General features: G+C 37.9%; 1 long non-coding RNA gene across 3 annotated transcripts in view; it reads right to left on the minus strand.

Annotated features, from left to right (window-relative positions):
• The window catches only part of LOC127185696 (uncharacterized), a 32,050-nt gene extending 24,721 nt beyond the window's left edge, over positions 1–7,329 (minus strand). Inside the window, exon 1 of one of the 3 annotated variants that reach the window (XR_007830212.1) lies at positions 7,216–7,329. This is a non-coding gene — a long non-coding RNA (uncharacterized LOC127185696). Of the gene's footprint in view, positions 1–114; positions 233–4,006; positions 4,450–7,215 lie in introns of those variants that run through there. The other 2 variants (XR_007830209.1, XR_007830211.1) reach the window with 2 other exon arrangements.
• Between the last annotated feature and the right edge of the window lie 15,013 nt (positions 7,330–22,342).

The following is a 22,342-nucleotide window of genomic DNA, read 5'->3' on the forward strand; positions in this document are numbered from 1 at the left end:
GAGAAATTACAAAACAACTCATTTCCACTAATCTCCTTCAAATGCTTGAACTGTATTATGAAATAAACCTTATTAATCAAAAGATCTTAGAGAAATAATCATATAGAACATTACCATAATATCATGATCAATCCTGTGTCTGTTTTCTCCTTGATAATGTACTGTCAGAAGCGAGCACATAATCAAAATTGTAATGAGTAATTAACAGGAAATGCGAGTGTCTGCATGTGTGTTCTTGGATTGACGTTCCAGCTGGACACTGAACAACCAACAGAAACTTGCAAACAGCCAGGACATACCATTGTTTCAAAGAAAAATAGAGATTAAAAAGTGAGCATTAATCTTTTCAAGTTGTCAATTTACTAGTAGCAAATTGGTTTTAAAGATGCTTAAATGAGTGGTTAAATATAGTTTTGAAACAAATTAATTTATGGGTTCTTTAGATTACTTTGAAGAGAACCAGAGGTTTTATGGACGAACATATATTAACACTGACTTTGAAGTGGTGAGATTGCCAGAGAATACAACAGCTGGATCACTTCAGCGTTTAGAGTAACATCAGGATGATCATGTGAACCATTTTAGATTGGCCACTTATCTCTCTTTCTCTCTGACTGCCTTGCCTGATTTTTCTCTATTTTTTTTTTCTTTTTTGAGACTGGGTTTTACTATGTGTCTTTGGAACTCTGAGCCCTCTTGTCCTCCTCTCCCAAGTTGCCAAGACTATAGGCATGTCTCACCACACCCGGCCATATGTCGGCAGTGTTTTTTTTTAATTAATTTATTCATATTACATCTCAATTGTTAGCCCTTCCCTTGTATCCTCCTATTCCTCCCTCCCTCCCACTTCCTCCCTTCTCCCCTCCCCTATGTCTGTGACTGAGGAGGACTTCCCCCCCCCTCTATATGCTCATAGGGTATCGAGTCTCTTCTTGGTAGCCTGCTATCCTTCCTCTGAGTGCCACCAGGCCTCCCCATCCAGGGTACGTGGTCAGAAAGGGGGCACCAGAGTTTGTGTGAAAGTCAGTCCCCACTCTCCACTCAATGGTGGAGAATATCCTGCTCATTGGCTAGGTCTGGGTAGGGGTTCAGGCAGTGTATTTTTTAAAAAACATGTTTCAGTACTTTCTTCAGACTAAGACTTACTGTCTCCATTGGTTATTACTACTTAGTTGTTCATTCAGTCAGTCGTGTGTTCAATAAATTATTAAATGCTGTGCTAGACAATTGGAACACAGTGATGGACAATACCTACATTCATTGTTTCTTGTGAAAAGGATAGACCATAAACAAATAAACAAGCAAGGATATATTATGCAATGGTTATCTCATTTACTACAGGTAAAGTTTACATATGCTGCTCAGTGAAGAATGCCTGATTAACATGCTCAAAACCCTGAATTCCATTGACAGCACTGGAGAGAGGGAGGGAGAGAGAGCAGAACATAGAGGTTTCCAGACTACCTTTGGCTGTCACTTTAAAAAAACTGCCTCAAAAAAAGCAATACAAGCCATGTGTGGTGGTGCACACCTGTAATCCAAACACCCAACAAGGCAGAGGGAGTGGATCTCTGTGAGTTCAAGGCCAGCCTGGCACACAAAGCAGGTGCAGGATAGCCAAGGCTACACAGAGAAACTCTGTCTTTAAAAAGCAAAACAAAAAAAGTAATAGCAAAAAATTAAGTGAAAACAAGAGTGTAATCAGGATTACTTCAGGGTTTTAGTGAGAAAAAGTAAATTAATTTGTACAAACATCTATCGTTTTTCTGGTCTACAATATGCCAAGATGGGGATTATTTGGTGGAAATTTTTCATTAGAAGGTGGATGAAAGAAAACTTACCTGTCCATTAATTTCTCAGGACTTAGACCTTGCCATCTCATCGAGCTATAATTCCCAATATTGACACACTCAGCTGTCAAACAGAGATTATTTGTTCTAAGGAAACACAACTAATGGAATTGAGGATGAGGCACAGCTCATAGACTCCTTTCCTAATGTGTATGAAACCCAGGGTTTAATTCCAAGTATCATATATACTTAATATACTCCTGTAATCCCAGCACTTGAGAGGATTAATAAGAGAATTAGAAGGTCACATTAAATACCCAAAAAAGCTACATGGAGAAGGAGGAGTTATGTTTTAGTGTTTCAACTGGCATGTTTTTACATGCCACAGTGACTAATCCATTTCTGAAATGTGGGACAAGGTAAAGAAACACAGATAGTTAAGTTTTCATGGTGTGCGAGGAGCAATGTCTGAATACATGGACGAACACATACACCAGTGAAGTAACAGTTCTCACAAGAGAGAACAAAACAGTGACAAAATATCATACAAGAATGAGATGGCAGGTTAGGAATTGTTAAATTACCAATGACCTTACTGCCACAATTGACAGTAATGAAGTCTTTTCAGTTGTTTTCATTTTTTAAAAGAAAGGAACCAATTTCTGTAAATGGTTACCAGAAAGTCTTCCAGTTTCACTACTGAAATATGAGGTTACTCTTCTGGAGGAAATAAAGCAAAAATATGTCAGGATAGATATCCACAAGTCATTCAAACACTTAAAATATCAGATAATAAACAGATCTCTTCTCTGGGATATTATGTCCATTTGCCAGAATGGATTGTGGAGCCACAGATTTCCATAAAATAGAATAAGGAAGAAGCAGTCCTCGTTGTCACTTATTTCCAATCATTTGATAAGCTAAACTATGGTAATAATGTAATGTAAGAAAACCTACCAATACTGATACACTAGTCTTATGCTATGTGTTAAAGTGTTTATAAAGGCTTCAGTATCCTTTCAACATCTATGTGAAGATTAAAGCCTCTTTTCTTGTGACTTATTACCTTGAACTAGAATCTTCCTCAAAGTGTAGGAAGTCAAGCAGTCTAACAAAAGTCCAGTGAGGTAATACTTAAAATAATCAAGGCAGGGGATAACAGGCTCTTCCTACGTCTCATGGGTATCATGCCCTTTTTAAGACCCATAGCTTAGATTTCCGCAGACCCATTTTCAAAAAAAAAATTTTTTTTCTCTATCCAATAGACTGAATCATAATGTCCTTTCACTGCTTTACCTACCTCCTGACCTGGGCTGCAAGACATATATTTTTATTTTTTATGTGTATGTTTTTGCACTGCATATCTGCTGGAGATACAAAGGAGATACAAAGAAGAAGAAAAACCCTGAAGATGTAAAGAAAATGGACAGAGGAGCTGGTGGTGTGTAGGTTTCACTTACTGGCTTTGTTCACATTTAGTTATGAGCAGTGTTGACCTTTTGATAATCATGCCCCTTTCAGACTGCCACACAGCCTCGCAATTCGCACTGCTATGTTGTCCAGATACTTGACAAACACTAGGATGTCAAATTCAAGTGACTTAGATGTTACTTACTATGGTCATTTTAGAGAACTCAGTGGCTACAAACAGTGTTCTCATAAGATTTAATGAGATTTTCTTCTACCCAAAAAGTACCCTGCTTAACTTCTTAACTATTAATTATGACATTTGAAGCGATTTTCCACTATACCTACCAATTGCTTTTATTCTCATGCATGGTAAATCAACACCCACCCGCAGGAGATAAAGGCTGTATAAAATATATTTGAATACTATGTCATGATGCCTTGCCTGCCCCTTTAAAAAAAAAAATCCTTCTTATTTCACCCTCATTTCATCATGGATGCTACAAATAGACTCCAGGCTCAACAGACATGCACAAACTCCTGATGAATAACAGAGCAAAGCAAGATACAGTGGTGTGTGGTGGGTTGTGGGACTTGTATTTTGACACCAGTGCTGCCGCCACTATAACCCTGATTGCATCTTTCTTTTCGTCACTACTTCAGTTTTGGAAAGCATGAAGGAACAAGGCAGAATGTCATAGTCAACTCCAATTACTCCCCAGAAAATCCATTTAAATAATCCTGGCCTTTACTACAAGGGCCACTCTCTTATACAATTTTATTACACTTTTAAGAAAATGTAAACCTACCTTTCAAAATGAGCATGAGATCCAGAAACTTCTTGCAAGTTTTCTCTACAAACCCTGTGTAAAACTATTAATATGGACTGAAACAAATCAGCTAACAAGAACAGAAGTCTTAATATGCCAAATTTCTGATATCTGAGAAAGGATAATTACTCAAATACATACTGAATTTTTTTTACAAAATTAAAAATTTTAAGACAATAGAATATTTGTGGTCTGGCATAACTCATATTTAAATTGTAATCTCTTCTTCCAAAAGAAAATGGATGATACAAATACTATTCATTACTGAATATATTTAAAGAAATATACACTTCATACAACCAGCCAACAAAATGAAAATCATTCTGGTGCAATGTAGCATCGTATGAAGACAGCACAATTCTCAAAGTGCTAGTGCACAAAATCTAGTCCCACAGAAGAAACCTTAGGGTCACTAGGTCTTGCTGCTATTCTCATGCTATCAACAGACAAGGCTCTCCTATTTATAATCCCCGCTAGTGAAAGATTCTGCAACTTTCCTCAGGAACCATTTCCAATGTTTCACAATAAAGATTTCTGTTTAAGTCTAACCCAAATCTCTCATGGCTCTTCTTGAGTCTATTGCATCATCCAAGAGTAAAGAGAGGATTTAATGAGTATCTTCCGCATCTGAGTCATAGGTATATTTTAAGGCTGTGGTTAGGTTAGCCATCAGGCTTCTCCTTTTCTGTATCAGTAAATACCATTCCTCAAAAATCCACTGTGAAGAATCCTCTTGTATTCTGTGACTGACCCATGTGTATATAGCTATGCCTTACTTCAAGGACTCTAGTAACATCTTCACAGATTTGACTTGAGCATCCGGAAAGATGCTGATCACTTTAAAGTCAACATTTAGAACTTTCATGTAATCTACAGAACTACATTTTCCCTAGGATTTTTCCATTTCAGAATAATATCTAAGCAATGTTGCTGAGATATTATCTGAAATATAACTGCATTACCAGAGTGTAAGAAATACACATTAAAATATTAAAAATTTCCTGGCTCCAGCTTACAAACAAAAAACAAGAGCACTGAGATTTTAGCCTTGTGTTATCCTGTCCAGAGGCCAAGAAATTATTCAAGTGGTATTTCTCAGGAAACAAATGTTTAGACTCCTGGGAAGAAGCCAGGAAGCTGGAGTGGTGATGTGGTTTTTGGCTTCCCAATTATTATGTCACCAGAAAACTATTTTGGCTGAGTATTAGACTCTCGTCCTCATTTCCAGTCCACTGCAGCTTGTAAACTTAGATTCTTTGGAGAATTTCACAATGCACTCCAAGGTGCACTTGTACGATTAGCTTGTCATATGTTATACATTTGAAATGTGACCTTTTAGAATTTATAAAAGAATTTATTACTCAATAAAATGAGAATTAATGCCTCTCTAAGACTTCGGTCTCTCATTGTTAAATCAGATTCAGCAGAAGAAAATGGTGTTTGACGTATTTAAGTATGACATGGCTTATAATTGGAGAATAAACCCTAAACACAGGATGACTGCCAAGCCCATGTTACTTCCCAGTACAACTACAACTGCATTAGACCTAATTTTTAAATTTGTATTGCGTATGTATTTGTATGCATGCATGTATGCAGTATGTGTGTAAAAGAAGAGTGACAACTTGTGAAGGTGATTCTCTCTTTTTAGGGGGACTGGGGATCAAACTCCGGTCATCCGGATCGGTGTCAAATGCCTTTACCCACTGCTCCATCTTGGGACACCTGTTTAACTTTAAATTGACAAATGAAAAATTTATCTATTAATTGTACACATTAGGTTCTTTTCATTCAAATACATATGGTATTGCATAATGGTTCAATGAAGTTAAGCATTATAATGCGTTACCTCACATTAGTTACAACTTTGTCTTGAGAACACTGAAAATGTACTCTCTTCATAATTTTTCAAGAGGGCACCATTAACTAGAGGCATCACGTTACATGATAGACCTTCTATGTGTACTGCTTCTGTCTAGTTGAATTTTTGGATGCTTTGAATAACATCTTCCTGTTCCTTATTCTACTTCCTGTTATTCACCATTCTACTTTCTGTTCCTAAATCTTTTTAGATTTCAAATACAAGTGAGGGCATTGTTTGTCTTTCTATGATTGTTTCATTCCACTTAACATGATATACTTTAGTCCATCCATGCTAACATAAATGACATGAATTCTTTCTTTATTGGGGATGAATAGTATTAATTTCTGTTATCTATTCATTAGTTGATGGATACTTAAATTATTTACATGTTTTGGCAATTATGAGTAATGTTAGTTTAAATATTAATATGCACATGACTCCTTAGTATGTTGAAAGGTGTTTATTTGAATAAACATCCAGTAAGGATATTGCTATATTCTGTAGTACAGTTCCAGTTGCAAATTTTGAGACATCTCCATTCTGTTTTCCACAACCGCTGTACTAGTTTACATTCCCACCAAGAGTTCCATTTCCTCCAACATCTACAGCAGCAGTTATCTTTTATTTATTTATTTTTGTTAACAGCTGTTTTAACAGATTCCTTTTACTTATACTTTAAACAAAACATAGTTTTTCTTAATATCTGCTATTTAGCTCCATATTCTTTGTAATTTATGTCTTGTCTCCCCTTTCAATATTCTCACCTCTAAGAAGCAGATAGTTGTACTCGCTAATTAAATTTTAAGTGCCTAAAATAGATCCAGTGCTTCCTAAATATGCTCTAAATGAATTAATGAATCAATAAATCACTCTGAAGGAGGCCAACAATATTAAGTTGATACTGGAACACAGTTCATTCCAATAAGCTAGTGAATCCAAACTTCATCACTGAAGATAGTAGCTGATAATGCATTTGCAATTCATTGTTACATGTTACTATGAGATAGTGCTTTCACTTATGTATTCATTTAAAAAATAGTAATCCATTACTTACATACTGCATATCACCATCATTTATATAGATATTTCCACTCATGTACAGGACCACACTTGTTTAAGCAGGACATGCATACAAGAAACAACGGTATAAAGGGGAGAGGAAAATCATCGAAGGAGAGTGGGAATAAAATGAAGAAGGTATGAGCTGTTAAGTGCAGAGTTAGAAGTGCCAGTGACTGATGGAGAACTGATGAGAGTACAGGGAAACCCAGGAAAAGAAGTGAGAGTTGAAGTTGACACCAAAGACTATGAGGAAACTTCTCACCTGGATCTCTCTAGTGTACTTTAACTTTGACCTGGTAGAGCAGCTCAGCCACACTTAAATCACTCCTCATTCCTTGGATTCCTGATCCTCAGGTCCCCATAAGTTAATACTTGACTTGTCTCCCAAGGTTCTACATTCCCGAGGCTTTATACAACAGCTAGAGTGCATTTCCTGAAACTAATAGGGGGGAAAGGTGTTCAGTTACTTTACTTAAAATAGAAATGAAGCAAGAGACTCAAGCCCTCCTAGGTATCAGCTTTGACTTCTTGGGAAATGAGCCACACAGAGACAAAGGAGCTGACCCATTGCTTTCCCTGTAAGTGCTTTCCTTGATGACTTCTTATCACTAAGTGAGTTCCTTTTAAGTACAAATGACTCAAAAGAGAACAAAGAGAATGCTGACTCTGCAACCTAAGAATCATTTAGAAATTTCTATCTCTCTTTCTCCCCCCTTCAAGAAACATGTAACAGCACATTCATGGAAATAATTTATGTTTTTGAACAATTGGAGGAAAGTGTCAGCAATCTATAGGGCAAACTTGCCAAAAGTCACTTATCTTAACATCCATGACACACCTACCACTTACTCCCCATCATTTGCTTTTCTTATTTTCTTAAAATGATACCATGCTTCCAAAGTTATTTATATAGGGAAAATATGAAATAGTGCTACCATGTCATAAATATGTAAGTTTTTAAAATTAGTATTTGTGACTTTCCAAAGAAATCATTGGATGAGCTCAAACTGCCCCACTATGATAAAGAAAATAAAGAACACTTTTGTAAAGCCCATAACCAAGCTGGGCAAGGTCGAATAAACCATTCTCCCAAATTGTCCATTGGCTAAAATAATTCAGGATATCTTATTTATTATTTTTTAATATTGCTTATGAATTTATACCTCCACTTAGTATATACAGAAGAGCAATTACTGCTCCAAAATTAAAAGCTACATTCTCTAGAAACAAAGGAAGACATTTCCACTAGGGGTGTGTGTGTGTGTGTGTGTGTGTGTGTGTGTGTGTGTGTGTGTGTGTGTGTGTTTAGAACATAGAAGAGAAATGTAAATATGAATTACATCACAGAAATGGCTCTATTTAGACAAAGATATCTAAAATTTTTCAACAATATATCACGTTTGTTATTTTAAACACACTCTTGCAGGAAATCCATATTAGCATATTCATTATATACATACATTTTCTTCATAATATCTTTATTATAAATAAAATTAACACCTTTATTAATATCTTTAGTAATATAAACTTATGGTAAACGCTACTGCTGTTATACAGAGTATACTGGCTAGATTTATATCAAGTTGAGATAAGCTCAAGTCATCTGAGATACAGGAACTTTAATTAAGAAAATGCCTCCATAAGATATGGTTGTAGGTAAACCTGCAAGGCAATTTCATAATTAGTGATTAACAGGGGAGGGCCCAGGCCACTGTGGGTGGTGCCATTCCTGGGCTGGTGGTCCTAGATTCTATAAGAAAGCAGGCTAAGCAAGCCATCAGTAACAAACCAGCAGACAGCACTCCTCCATGGACTCTGCATCAGCTCCTGCCTCCAGGTTCCTGTCTTGTTTGAGTTCCTATCCTGACTTCCTTCAAGGATACACAGCAATATGGAAAAGTAAGCCAAATAAATCCTTCCTTTCCCAACTTGATTTTTGGTTAAGGTGTTTCAGCACAGCCATAGAAACCAAAGACATAAAGTATAAACATTAAACAATTCTTGGAATTTTTTCATTTATAGGAAGTCTTAGCAGGTGTGATTCAATCATTGTAGTTTACCCTAATAATATAGCTGAGCAAGAATGTTCTAAATTGGTTGTCTATACGTGCTTACATTATTGATAACACTGTCAATATTCTTTGTAGGTATTTTTGAAACAATTGTAAGGGTTTATTTCAAATTAAGTAATGACACTGAGAAATCAAAACTTTGAATACATGAACCACAAGATTCTCCAATATGTTGAAACCAAACTAATAAATATTTTTGTGTCCACACCTTCACATATTTTTACCAAGATACTCTTTTATCCATCCATATTGAGTGATATCCTAAGTGGTCTCCTGGCAACTTACAGACCAAACAACATTAACCTTCTTTTTAGATATGTATACAGTTATTACGCACATTTAATTATATGTATAAACCCTGATTTATCATTTGTGTGAAATAATACAAGCAAGAATTTCTGTATTCTATTTACAATATCCATGCCCATCTACAATCCATGGAGCACAAATATCTAATTTTTTATACCATTGCATCAGTCTGTCCCATGATCAGAATAAAATTTTATGACATTTTTAAAGATTTTTCTCAAAAAGTATCAGCTAGATTGGGAGTGCAGTACAATTATAAATTCCTTCTTTATCATATGTAAAAACCTGTATTCCACCTGCAACACCCCAAATACCAACCCAACATGAAGTCAAAAGATTTAATCCCGAGCACCCATGTAAGAAACAGGGTGTGGGGGCATTTAATTCTCACTTCAGCACTAGAGAGTGGAACAGACACAAATCCCTGGGGATGAATGCCTAGAAAAGTTAATCAAATCAGTATGATCCATGTTCACAAAGAGATCTCATTTCAGAAAATAAGGTAAAGAACAATATTGTCCTCTTAGACACACACGCGTGAGCATGTGCACACACACACACACACACACACACACACACACACAGTAAAATAAAACAACATTGGTCTCCACTACTTTCTGCTCATTAATAAGAAACTTGTGTAGCCATCTCAAACTCAATCACCAGGCTGTCGAGCTGAGCTTTGTTATGTTTCCTCTATATTATTAAAGATCTCATTGAAAGAATGGAAGGGAGTGCATGAGGTGCTGGCCAGACTAATGACATGGTTCCAAGTTGACTAACATTACACCGCTCCTGAGTAACTTTACTGAAGGATTTACTCAGCTTCAAGTGTCTGCCCTTTGCTCTGATTCATAGCCTCAAACTTAGAAAACTGAACAAACATGACGTGTTAAAGGAAACATTTTAATTTTTGTGAAAATATACATGAGTAATTTATTTAGATAATTTCACCCATCTCTTTCCTATCTAACTCCTCCCTTGTCTTCCCCATGTCCTCTTCCTTAAATATATATACACACACAGACACACACACACACAGAGAGAGAGAGAGAGAGAGAGAGAGAGAGAGAGAGAGAGAGAGAGAGAGAGAGAGAGAGCAGCAGGTATACAGTATGCATAAATACAAGCTATGGGGCCCTGTTAGTGCTGTTTGTGTGTGTGTGCGTGTGTGTATACATATACATATATATATATATATATACATATACATACATACACATTTAGGGCTGACCACTTGATACTGAATAATCTATTAAGGGACTCCTCCTTAAAGAAGACTGAGTCTTAGCAGTCACTAATTGCTCTTCATGGAGGAGGTCTGGGAGATTTTCCCATCCAGGTTGGCATGTCATTTGTTGTTGTCATTATCTTTCAGGTCTTGCTTAAGCAATCACATGTTTGAGATATCATGGGTGAAGTCATACATAGAAGAAACCATCATCTCACAGCATGACTTAGTATTCTTCCTCTTGAAATATTTCTGCCCCCAAAGCCTTAGGTATAGGGGTTGTGTTGCAGATGTGGCAGTTGGGGCAGGACGTATCATGGTCAGTTCTCTCCATTCTGGCCTGTTGTGTCTCTCTGTGATGGTCTCTGAATGCTGCAAAATGATGTTTCTTGGAGGATGGGTGTGAGGATAACTATTGAAAACACAGCTGCTAATCATCCTGATTTATTAAAGTGGCAGTAACATGTTCTCATGCCTCTAGGATCCATGGCCTCAATAGCCAAAGATAATTGACTGGATTTACAGTACCAGAAATGAAGTCCCTTCTGTTGAGTGAGACTTAGGTACAACTAGGTGAGTGGTACTTACCACCAAGGAATAAGTGCTCCTATTGTTCCATTGTGAACACCATACCAAAATGGTCATTGGTATAGTTCATAAGGTCATTTTAATGATAATTGTCATTCAGTTATTAAGCACCTGGAATTTTAAATACATCTTATGAAAAATCCAACAAAATCAATTATTTTTCTCCAGTTAATATAAAATAATAATGGAGGCTGAGAGGGTAAATTTATCTTCCTAGGGCACAGTTTCTAAGTAACTAGGCCAGGATTCACAATGAAGCCTGTCTGACATTAAAACTTTCTAATATAGATTGCCTCCTTAAAAACAATTTTTTTGTTCATAATACCTGTGTTCTACTATCCATCCATAACACCTTCAACCCAAAATTTGTCTTGCCTGTAAGCAGCATAGTGATAAATATCGAGCAGAGATTGAGGGAATATCAAGTCAGTGACTGGGCCAAATTGATACCTAGCCCATGGGAGAGAAAACCCCTGTCACTATTAATGATACTCTGCTATTCTTGCAGACAGGAGGATGGAAACAGATGCAGAGACCCACAGCCAAACAATAGAATAAGCTTGGGCAGTTCTGTGGAAAAGTAGGAGGAAGGACAGAGGGAGCTGGAGGGGTCAAGGACACTATAAGAGGACCTACAGAGTAAACTGACCTGGGGCCGTGAAGGCTCACAGAGACTGAACCACCAACCAAAGAGCATACATGGGCTGGACCTATGTGACAGATGTGCAGTATGGTCATCATGTTGGTCCCTTAACAATGGGAATAAGGACTGACTCTGTTGCCTGCCTTTGGATCCTTTTCCCCTAGCTGGGCTGCCTTGTCAGGCCTCAATGGAAGAGGAAACACTTAGTCCTGCTTGGACTTGAGGTGACAGAATGGGTTAGTATCCCTTGGGGCCTTCCCTTCTCTGAGAAGGGGAGGGGGAAATGAGGGTGAAACTGGGAGGAGGGGAGGGGCTGAGATCTGGCTGTAAAGTGATTAAATAAATAAATAAATGGAAAAATATTTTTAATTATTTGACTACTGGTTAATTTTATTGCTGCGGCTGCTGTTGTTGTACTGATTTATGTTGAACATTGTGCCACATATTTTGGGGGGATATAGAATATAGAATATAGAAGTGTCAATGACCACACCAAATGGACACTATACTCTATTGTGTGATGGTTTTATGTGAAGCAGCTGGCAAATTCTCTTTCATATTGGAGTTTAGGTGTGTGTTGAGGTCAATATGTAGTCACACCTTTTCCACTTCGTTTCCAGTGTCGTTTCAGTTGTCACCATTGCCTCACATTGAGTGGCAAATGAAGCTTCGAAAATGCTGTTTGGGAGTTCTATATGCAAGTCAATAGCCAATGTAGATTCTTCTACCCTAATTTGGTTCAAAGTCATCCAAACGGCTAATGGCAAGGGAGGCTGGAATAGGTAGTTTAGTTGTATGTCAATAAAAAGGGAAGATAAGTGGTACACAGTTATCAGTCTACAGCAGATTTCAGATGTGAGGGCCACAACAAGGTACACATAGGAAAATGGATTATAAGAGGCTGAAGAGGCTTTTCATACACCCACTGCTGAAGGAAACTCTCACAAAACAAATCACATTAGTATATTTGCATGTCTTCGAATTTTTTAGAGACCCATCTATGAGCTTATCCGTTTAAACTACTCTTTTATAAGTGTATCATAGATGAAGCTCAGATGCTTTCTTCAGTCCTGGCCTGTAAAAGTCTCTTGCTTTCTCCCCCTCTCCCTCCGTAGCCCCTTTTCTCTCTTCCCTTCTCCTCTCTCCATCTCCTATAGGCCCTTTTCAATATTAAGGTAGTGGTGGTAACATTCCTTCCCAGGGGGAAATTAAATAACACCCACTCCTTCTAACATCATAACAACAAACAGGCTTGATTGTCACCAAAATTCTGTCTGGAGAACCAAGGAATTTAGTAGGTTTTTTTTTTGCAGAGCATAGCTGAGAAGTTATGTACAGAAGTGTAGACAGTCCTCCCCCAAGGAGCTCCACTGGAAAGCCTTAGCCAGCAGGGAAGAAGATTTCCTTGTTGCAGCAGAGGGGGGGAAGGCCAGCTCTAGTCATTCCCGCAAGTCCCGCAGAGTTGCCAGTTGGTAGGGAACAGCTATATATTGGGTGAGAAGGAGCATGGAGGCCTAAACCACAGTCCCCAGTGGGATGGTCTTTTGCAATGAGGACACAGCTGAATGACCCAAGATGACAGTTGCTAAGCTCAGAGGGCATTCACTCACAAGGCCGCACTTGGAAAGCAATTACATAACAGTGATGTATGAGGGCTTTGTTATGGTCAGATAAATGAAGTCCCCCTTGCCCCCACCTAGAATTTGTAGTTTCAGACAACCTCCTCAATCCATAAGAAACTAATGTGGTGTTGCATACAATAGGTGGTAGGGAGCCGCTGGATACTCAGGTGAGGGTTTCCTGAACCTACCCATGCCTAAATTCAGGGGTGCAAAGAGTCAAACAATACCAACCAAGATAATCTTTTTTGCAAGGGGACACAGCTCAACTCCCCAAGATACTATTTGCTTGGCTTGGAGGGCAATCACTCACACCAGGTCGCCTTTTAAAAGCCTGTATGTTCTCTCTCTCTCTCTCTCTCTCTCTCTCTCTCTCTCTCTCTCTCTCTCTCTCTCTCTCTCTCTCTCTCTCTCTCTCTCTCTCTCTGCTGTCATATTCTCCAAAGCTAGAGTGCTCCTGCCCATAGTCCATAGTCCATATAGCAACAGGACAGAAGAATCTGCCAAATGGAGAAGCAGTGATTCTTAGATAACATGCACAGATGCACGCAAGGTATAGGGGCCATTGATTTGCTGAATATTTGGTAAAACTCTTTTTATAGAAAAAGCCTGGTTTTTTTTTTTTTCAAATTTCGTTTCCTGGATATGATAATCGTATTTCCCTTAAAAGCATTTGAGCGTATGCTACCAAACAGAGGATCATAGATACGGGAATAATCTCCACAAACAGAAAGAAAAAACTTCTTCTCGTACAAAAGCACAGTTCCCTTGCAAGAGGGGATTTTTATTGTTTGTATCAATTAGAGGAGGCTCTGCACCTCTGACACTGGAGTTCTGGCGCACCAGTCTCCACTTTCACGGAAAGCATGTGTGTGAGTATATTTTGGACATTACCCTCCCTGGATTTATCCACCACTCTTGACTTGGCTGTCCTGGTAAATACTGGCATCTCCTGATTGTCCTGAGGTATCTGGCAAAATAATGTTGGAGAGGGAAGCATGCATAACAGTGAGAAGTGTGAAGGTAGGCACACAGATCACCCTTATGAGCTTGGTGAAACCATTAGGCCTTCACTTGTCAGGCCTAAAATGCATTCTAATCTGTGAGAGGCTTTTGGAAGGCTTCAAATGCCTTTTGGAGAGGACTTTAAAAATATTTATAAGCTCTCTATTTAGTCTGTGAGAGAAAATATTTAAAAAATAAAAGACTACAAAGAAGAACATCAGTTAAGGGGGGGAGGAGAAAGAAAAAAAAACACCAGGCTCAGCATGAAGCTAAGAAAAGACCTTCAGTGGAATGATGCAGGTTGAAGAACAAAAGGTCAAAGGGTAAGATTTTGAGTAGGATGTGGTTGTCCATGCCTGTCTTCCCAGCTCTCGGAAGACTGCTCAAGCAGGATTGAAGGTTAAAGACTAGCCTGGAGAGTTGGCAAGATTCTGTTGGTTTATTTTTTTGAGTTATAATTGGTATCTCTTTGAACTTGTTGGACTTTGCATGCAGATCTGCATTTCTAACTTTCTTTATTTTTTCTTCCTTCTTTCCTTCCTTCTTTCCCTTTCCTTCTCTTCCCTTCCCTCCCCTTTCTTCTTGCTTGCTTGCTTTTTCTTTGTTTTTAGCTTCCTCACATTATGCTTGCTACCCATGTTATATATTCTTTGACGCCTGATCCAGATCCAAGAAAGACCCTGCAGATTAAAATGCAAGCTGACTCTAAGAAATCAGCATAACATATCTGAATATAGGTATAAGATGTATACAAGTGTGGAAAGAATTGTAAACAAGGAATGTGCAGATAGAGCTGCCATGACTCTTCCTGGTTTTGCACTTATTTTACAACTAAAATAAGGGTTCAAAATCCAAATGACAGTAGAGATGCTGGAGAACAGTGGGAAACAAGGAAGCAATCTAAGGGAGAACACGAAAATGATAGCATCTAGGACCATTGTGCTAGGAACTCTCACCATTCTACAATCCAAACAACAGAACCAGACCATGGAATTTCTAAAAGAAGGAGCTTCCTTTGTATTAGAAGGGGGTGGAACTTTAAACTCCTGAATATCCTAGAATGCTTGAAGTGTTAAAGTTTCATGAACCTATCATCTATTTAGAAACTTCAAAATGGTCAGCACCTTGTAGTATAACATTTTCCCCCACTTTCCTAGGAAGAAGTAAGATACATGGCTTTATTTATGTGCCCTGACTTGAAAAGCCATAATGAAAATACAAATCTTGTTACTGATGTCTTCTCTAGGCTTGTTAAAATACTGCACATGTTGTATTATTCTTGGAAGGCACAGATCATGACCATAATTGAGGAAATGTTCCTCAGAACCCAGAATTTCCTTGGGTGTTGTTTATTAGTATGTGGCCAGCCGTACATGCTGCTCCTTGTCATACTGTTGGCTGGTTTCTCTCTTTGTTCCTTATTATTTTTTTCTTTGCCAGAGGATTTATTTTTAGAATCTATTGAAATGAGCGATTTCAGTGGAATTGGATATAACAAATAAAAACAGCTTTGACATAGAAACAAAGAAATTCAAGAAAAAAAAGAAAGTTCTTGATTTATTGTTATTGGAGCTACAATAAGAAAATGTTTGTCTCTACAGAACAAAGAATGTACTACCGAATTATTCCTTGCAAATCTTTACAATTTTGAAGGTAATCCATGGGTATACTGTATTCATATGATTGAGATATTAAGTAGACCAAGTCAGCTCATAATATATAGAAAAAAAAAAAAACCACAAGGAGACCAATGGAGCCAACAAATCTGGGCGAAGGAGTGGGGAGCTGCAGAGACTGATGCAACAACCAAGGACCATGCATGGTGAGGACCTAGATCCTCTGCTCAGATGTAGTAGATAGGCAGTGCAGTCTCCATGTGGGCCCCAAAATATGTGGAGTAGGGACTACTTCAGGCATGGACTCTGGTGCCCACTTGTTGATCTCTTCCATCTGGCAGGCTGTCCTTGCCAGCCCACAGAGGAAGAGGATACAGGCAGCCCAGATGAGACTTGATAGGCTGAGGTCAGATGATAGGGGAGGAGAGTGTCCCCTTTCTGAGGACTAGGGGAGGGGGTAGGATGAGGGAAGCAAGGTGGGATGGTGAGATGACAAGGGAGAGGGCTACAATCAAATTAAAATAAAAAAATAAAATTTAAAAAAGAAATTTCAGAATATATATACAAGTTGAATTGGAACAGATCTTCCTTTTATTTTTCCTTTTGTTTGTTTGTTTGTTTCTTTTTGTGGTTTTTTGTTGTTGCTGTTGTTGTTTTGCTTTGTTTTTTGTTTTTCCAGACAGGGCTTCTCTGTGTAGCCTTGGCAGTCCTGGACTCACTTTGTAGACCAGGCTGGCCTCGAACTCACAGCAATCCACCTGCCTCTGCCTCCCAACCGCTGGGATTAAAGGCGTGTGCCATTGCATCTGTCTTCTTCCTTCAATTTTAATACAATATTGCTCACATATTTAAAAGACAAACTGACAAAGTATAGTCCTGGAAATATCTGGTTATTGGTAACTGTTCAGTTGCAATATTTTTCTCTCAGCCCCATCTGGAGCTTGTGTGTTGGTCATATTACTCTACTGTACTGTCTTTGGTCAAGTAAAACTACACAAGAAAACGGTACGTGAGGTGTTTCTTTACATTACTGCCATCGCCTTAATAAAATACATTTCCAAAAAATCACAGAATATTTTCCTTGTATTGAAAATTCATTTTTTCTCATATAATATATCCTAATTACATTTTCCTCTCCCTCTACTCCTTCTCTACCCCACAACCCTTCTAACCCAGATCCACCCAACAAATTTCTGTCTCTTACTAAAAGACAAAGAGGATTTTAAGGGATAATATGAAATAAAATATAAGACAAGAACCAACAGGGCTAGAGAGAGGGCTCAGAGGTTAAGAGCACCGTCTGCTCTTCCGAAGGTCCCGAGTTCAATTCCCAGCAACCGAGTTCAATTCCAGGTGGCTTACAACCGCCTGTAATGAGATCTGGTGTCTTCTTGTGGTGGGCAGGCACACATGTGGGCAGAATACTGTATAAATAATAAATAAATCTTTAAAAAAAAACAACCAACAACTCAGAATAGGACATTACAAACATACAGAAAGAAAAGTACCAAAGAAACTTATATAGATGTAGAGACCCACTCATTTAAATTCAATGATCCCATAATACCACAAAACTGGAAGCCATAATACACATGCAGGGGGCCTGTATGGCAAAAGACTTGGGGGGGGGTAGGGGGTAGAGAATATATATAAAATGTTAAATATATAATTTAAATCTTAAAAAAAAAAAAAAAAAACCCTGACACAACATTATGAGAAAAGATACCTCTGATTTAAGTTCCTTTTCTATTAGCCGTCTACTGCTAGGCATGTGGCCAATATTTAAAACCAGCTTGTTTCCCCAGTGAGATTCCCTCAAAGACAGCTTCAGGGTGAGGAATGGGGGCAATAGCCTGGGGTGTTTGGAGATTCCCATGGGACCCCTTTGGCCAACAACTCAATTAAATATGCCCAATCCTAGTACTGAAAGTTTCATTTGGTGACAAGAGATGTTCAGCTGGGACTCTGTCTCCCTCATTATTTGGCAATTTCATTTAGATTTCCTTCATATATGTATATATTGTAGTAAGATTCTACTGTGTGGGTTTATGTCTGGGAGTTCAATTTAATTCCATTGATCAACCTGTCTGGGTTTGTTATTGTTGTTGTTAAAATACCATGCTGTTTTATTATTATAACTCTACAGTACAATGTGAGTTCAGGGATGGTGATACTTCCAACAGCTCTTTTTTAAAATATATTTTATTAATTTATTCATATTACATCTCAATTGTTAGCCCATCCCTTGTATCCTCCCATTCCTCCCTCCCTCCCGCTTTCCCCTTACTCCCCTTCCCTATGACTGTGACTGAGGGGGACCTCCTCCCCCTGTATATGATCATACGGTGTCAAGTCTCTTCTTGGTAGCCTCCAACAGTTCTTTTGATATTCAAGATTGTTTTAGCTATCCTGTTTTAGCCTCCCACCCCACACCCTCTCTCCTCTCTCTCTCTCTCTCTCTCTCTCTCTCTCTCTCTCTCTCTCTCTCTCTCTCTCTCTCTCTCTCTCTCTCTCTTTCACACACACACACACACACACAATTTCTTTTCTGGTCTAGTTAGTCTATATGGTGTTCTGAATGTTTCTTTTACCTGGATAGGCATCTCCTTCTTTAAGAAAATTTTCTTCTATGACTTTGTCAACAATAATTCTGTGTATTTGACCTGGGTTTCTTCTCTTTCTTCTATTGCTTTATTTGTAAATTTTGACTTTTCATAGTGTTCCAAATTTCCTGCATGTTTCTGCTAAGATTCTTTTGAGATTTAACACTTTCTTAAACCAAGGTATCCTTTCTTCTATCGTGTCTTCATTTGCTTAGATTATTTCTATTTTCATCTCATATTCTGTTGATGAGGTTTGCCTCTGAGGTTCTTGTTTGAGTTTCTAAATTTTCATTTCCGTATTTCCTTCAGTTTGTGTTTTCTTAATGATTTTATTTCCACTTTTAGATCTTGAACAGTTTTTATTCAGTTTCTTCTACTGCTTGTTGGATTTTCATAGACGAGAGATTTATTCATTTCTTATCCAAAGACCTCTATCATATTCATAAAGGCTATTTAAAGATCCTTGTCTTATGCTTCAGCTATGTTGTAATTCTTGGGGCCCACTGTGCTAGTTTTGCTGGGATCCAGTGAAGATATATTATCCTGGATATTACGGATTGTGTTTTTATGTTGGCATCTAGACATCTGTGTTTGGCATGATAGTATTTATATATGACGGTATCTGTTCTTTTCTGTTGAATGGTTGTTTCTTTTCTTGGTTTATGATGCCCTCTCTGGTTCTTAGGAGGGCATTGTGGCTGTGTGTTGACTAGTAGGGAATTCTGAAATCTTCACCGGTTTGGCCATTAGGTATTCCTGGTAAAATGTCTTTCTAAGTATTGGGAGCTGACACTTAAAAATGGGAATGAGCTTAAGGAGGGCTAAGGAGGTCCACTAGAGGGAGCAAATCAGTGTCTTCCACCAGAATCTGCTTAATCCCCTGAGAATTGAGGCAGAGAGTGAAGAAAGGCCCCAACAAATAGTCTGCTATAGAGCTGAGGATAAGAATGGGGAATTGAATTTTGAGGAGAGAAGGAAGAGAGAAATTCTAAAGTTTACCTATGTGCTTTGCTGGCCGATGTGCTTCAGTGGAAGGGCTCAGATGGTGTGTTGCCAGGGGATGCCTGATGAGCGAGGGGCTGGGGTAAGAGGATGATTTGGGAGAAGGTTGGTTGAGGATGATCTGTGTAATCCAGTGGAGATGGGTCTGAGTGAAGGGGGAAGCTACAACAGTTGTCTGCCACAGAATTGGGGGTGACACTAGGGTATTTGATTTGACGTAGAGAAAGGAGCTGTGAAGATTGACATTTAGGCTATTTGATTTCTTGGCAGGGGTTACAGAATATTTGTGTGTGTGTGTGTGTGTGTGTGTGTGTGTGTGTGTGTGCGTGTGTATGTGTCTTCCAAGTCCAACCTGTGAAGATTGTGAATTCCACATTTGAAAATTGCCCACTGCAATCCTTCACCTCATAACTCATTATCAAAGCTCTTTGTCTCTCAGAATTTGCCTTTTTCATGTTAAATGTATTTATGTATTTACTATATTCAGATTACACCCCAATTGTTATCCCCTCCTTGTATTTTCTCATTCCCACCCTCCCTCCTTCTTCAGCCCTATTCCAATTTGATCACTTCCCCTAGGTAGGGAGGCCCTGTGGGCAAACAGAGGAAGAGGATGCAGGCTATTCAGATGACTTTTCCCTCTTAAACCTATCTGCTACACTACTGTCCACTCGTCTATATGAAAACATTATCTACACAGCCCTTCACTTTGAAATCCTCCATTACTATTTATTTCTCACAAAATTATAGCTAATTTTGTTAGCATGGCATTTAAAGATTTTCATAGTCTAATCTAGTCTATATTTCAAACATCATCTTTAGTCACTTACTTCAATTTCCCTCTTCTAGTATAGTATCGAAGCTTCATTTTTCTTGTTGAAGAACAGTGTTTCAGATCTGATTGCTTTTTGTTTCCTCCTTATGCCTTTTCTCTTCACCTTCAAATCAGGCTTAACATGCAACTCATGAATGTCACCTTTGACTCGTAGATTTCCTTTCATTTCCTCCAATCTTCCACCATGTACACAGAAATAACCGTTCCTTCATGTATGGTTTCATAATTACATTCCTTTTTTTCAATGATATTGTTCATGAGGAGTAGGGGAGAGGGGAGAGGGGGAAGAGGTAGTGAGGGTGGGACTGGGAGGAGGGGAGGAAGAGGGCTACGATCAGAATACATACATACATATATACAATATTCTAAATTCACATGGAAGCAATCCTGAGCAAAGAGAATGTTGCTGGTGATGCCACCATATTTGATTTCAAGTTATGCTACAAAGCTATACCAATAAAGTATAGTGATGTCACCAGTGGTACTCAATTTTTTTCTTTAGTACTTTAAAGTTTTCTTACAGAGGCCTCTCACATGCTTGGGTAAGTTTGTTCTGAGGTGCTTTTTGAGGCTTTCGTGAAGGAGAATGTTTTTATGATTTCTTTTAAAGTTATGTTTTTCATTGATATATGAAAAGCCTATTGGTTTTTGTGTGTTAATTTCCTACCCTGCCACTTTGCACAATTTGCCTATAGAAAGAGATACTTTGAAATTTTCTACTCTGGTAGGATCACTTTGATTTTTCTTGTCTTACTGCCCTTGTAATATTTTATTAAAGGTAGAAAGTACCATTAGTTGAAGATATTGTCTCTTCACCAATTATGAACTTGAAAGTAAATGGACAGAGCGATCATTGTGAGGGAGGTAACCCTGACCCTGAAAGTCAAATGTCACATGTTTTCTCCCATTTGTAAATGTTAGCTTTGAATCTTTAGATATCTAGTTTATTTGGAATACACTTAGAGTCAATTAGTAAAGCACCACAAGGGTACTTTAAGTGGATAGTAGAACACACTTTAACAAAGTGTTAAATTGGAATAATGGCTCGTGAATGGGGTAAACTGGAGTAGAAGATACACAGCAGGGTAGAAGAGGAAGTGGGGAGATCAATAGCACTAAAAACTGTGAAAATATCATATGGAAAGCTATTACTGTCAAATCTTCCTAAAATACATGCATACACACATTTGAAAAAAAGAATTTAAATGGGATTATCCTACAAGAGGGTGACAGTGCCCTTACTAGACAACACAGGCCAACAAATAAAAAAGCCCACATACATATTTGGGCCTACAGATCACTGCTGTAAGGTATACTTTAATTACTATATAATAAATTATAATGGATTTGTCTACATTTGTTTACATTAGAAATGAATGAGGGATCTGAATAAGGACTTTTAGTAAATTCTTTATTGAAAATATGTGGTTATTTACATATGTAAAATCCTTTATGTTTCTCAACTACTTTTGTAGACATGTAATTAATGAGTGTCAGTAGAATACAGATTAAATAAATTAATTTTTCCTAATATTAAGTGGCAAAGTAATCAAATTTATATATTTGAGAAACAAATATTATGAATCAACTTAATGTTATGATAACCACATTTTAATTAATTCATTTTCATGATAAGTCAATTTCAAATGACTTATTTCTCAAAGTCCTATCCTTATCTACTTTTGTTAGAACTGCCATAACTTATAGGCTGTTCATGTATGGAATTTCATTGTAAACTCTACATTTTCCCAAAATGGCAAGATTTTATTATGCTACAAAAGTGTGACTCTGGGTCTTACAGTAAATACATACTAGAAGACTAAGTTATCTAAAATCATAAATATAAGTGTAAATTTGTGTTTAAGA

This window comes from Acomys russatus, chromosome X (genome assembly GCF_903995435.1).
Source record: "Acomys russatus chromosome X, mAcoRus1.1, whole genome shotgun sequence".
Lineage (NCBI taxonomy): Eukaryota > Metazoa > Chordata > Mammalia > Rodentia > Muridae > Acomys > Acomys russatus.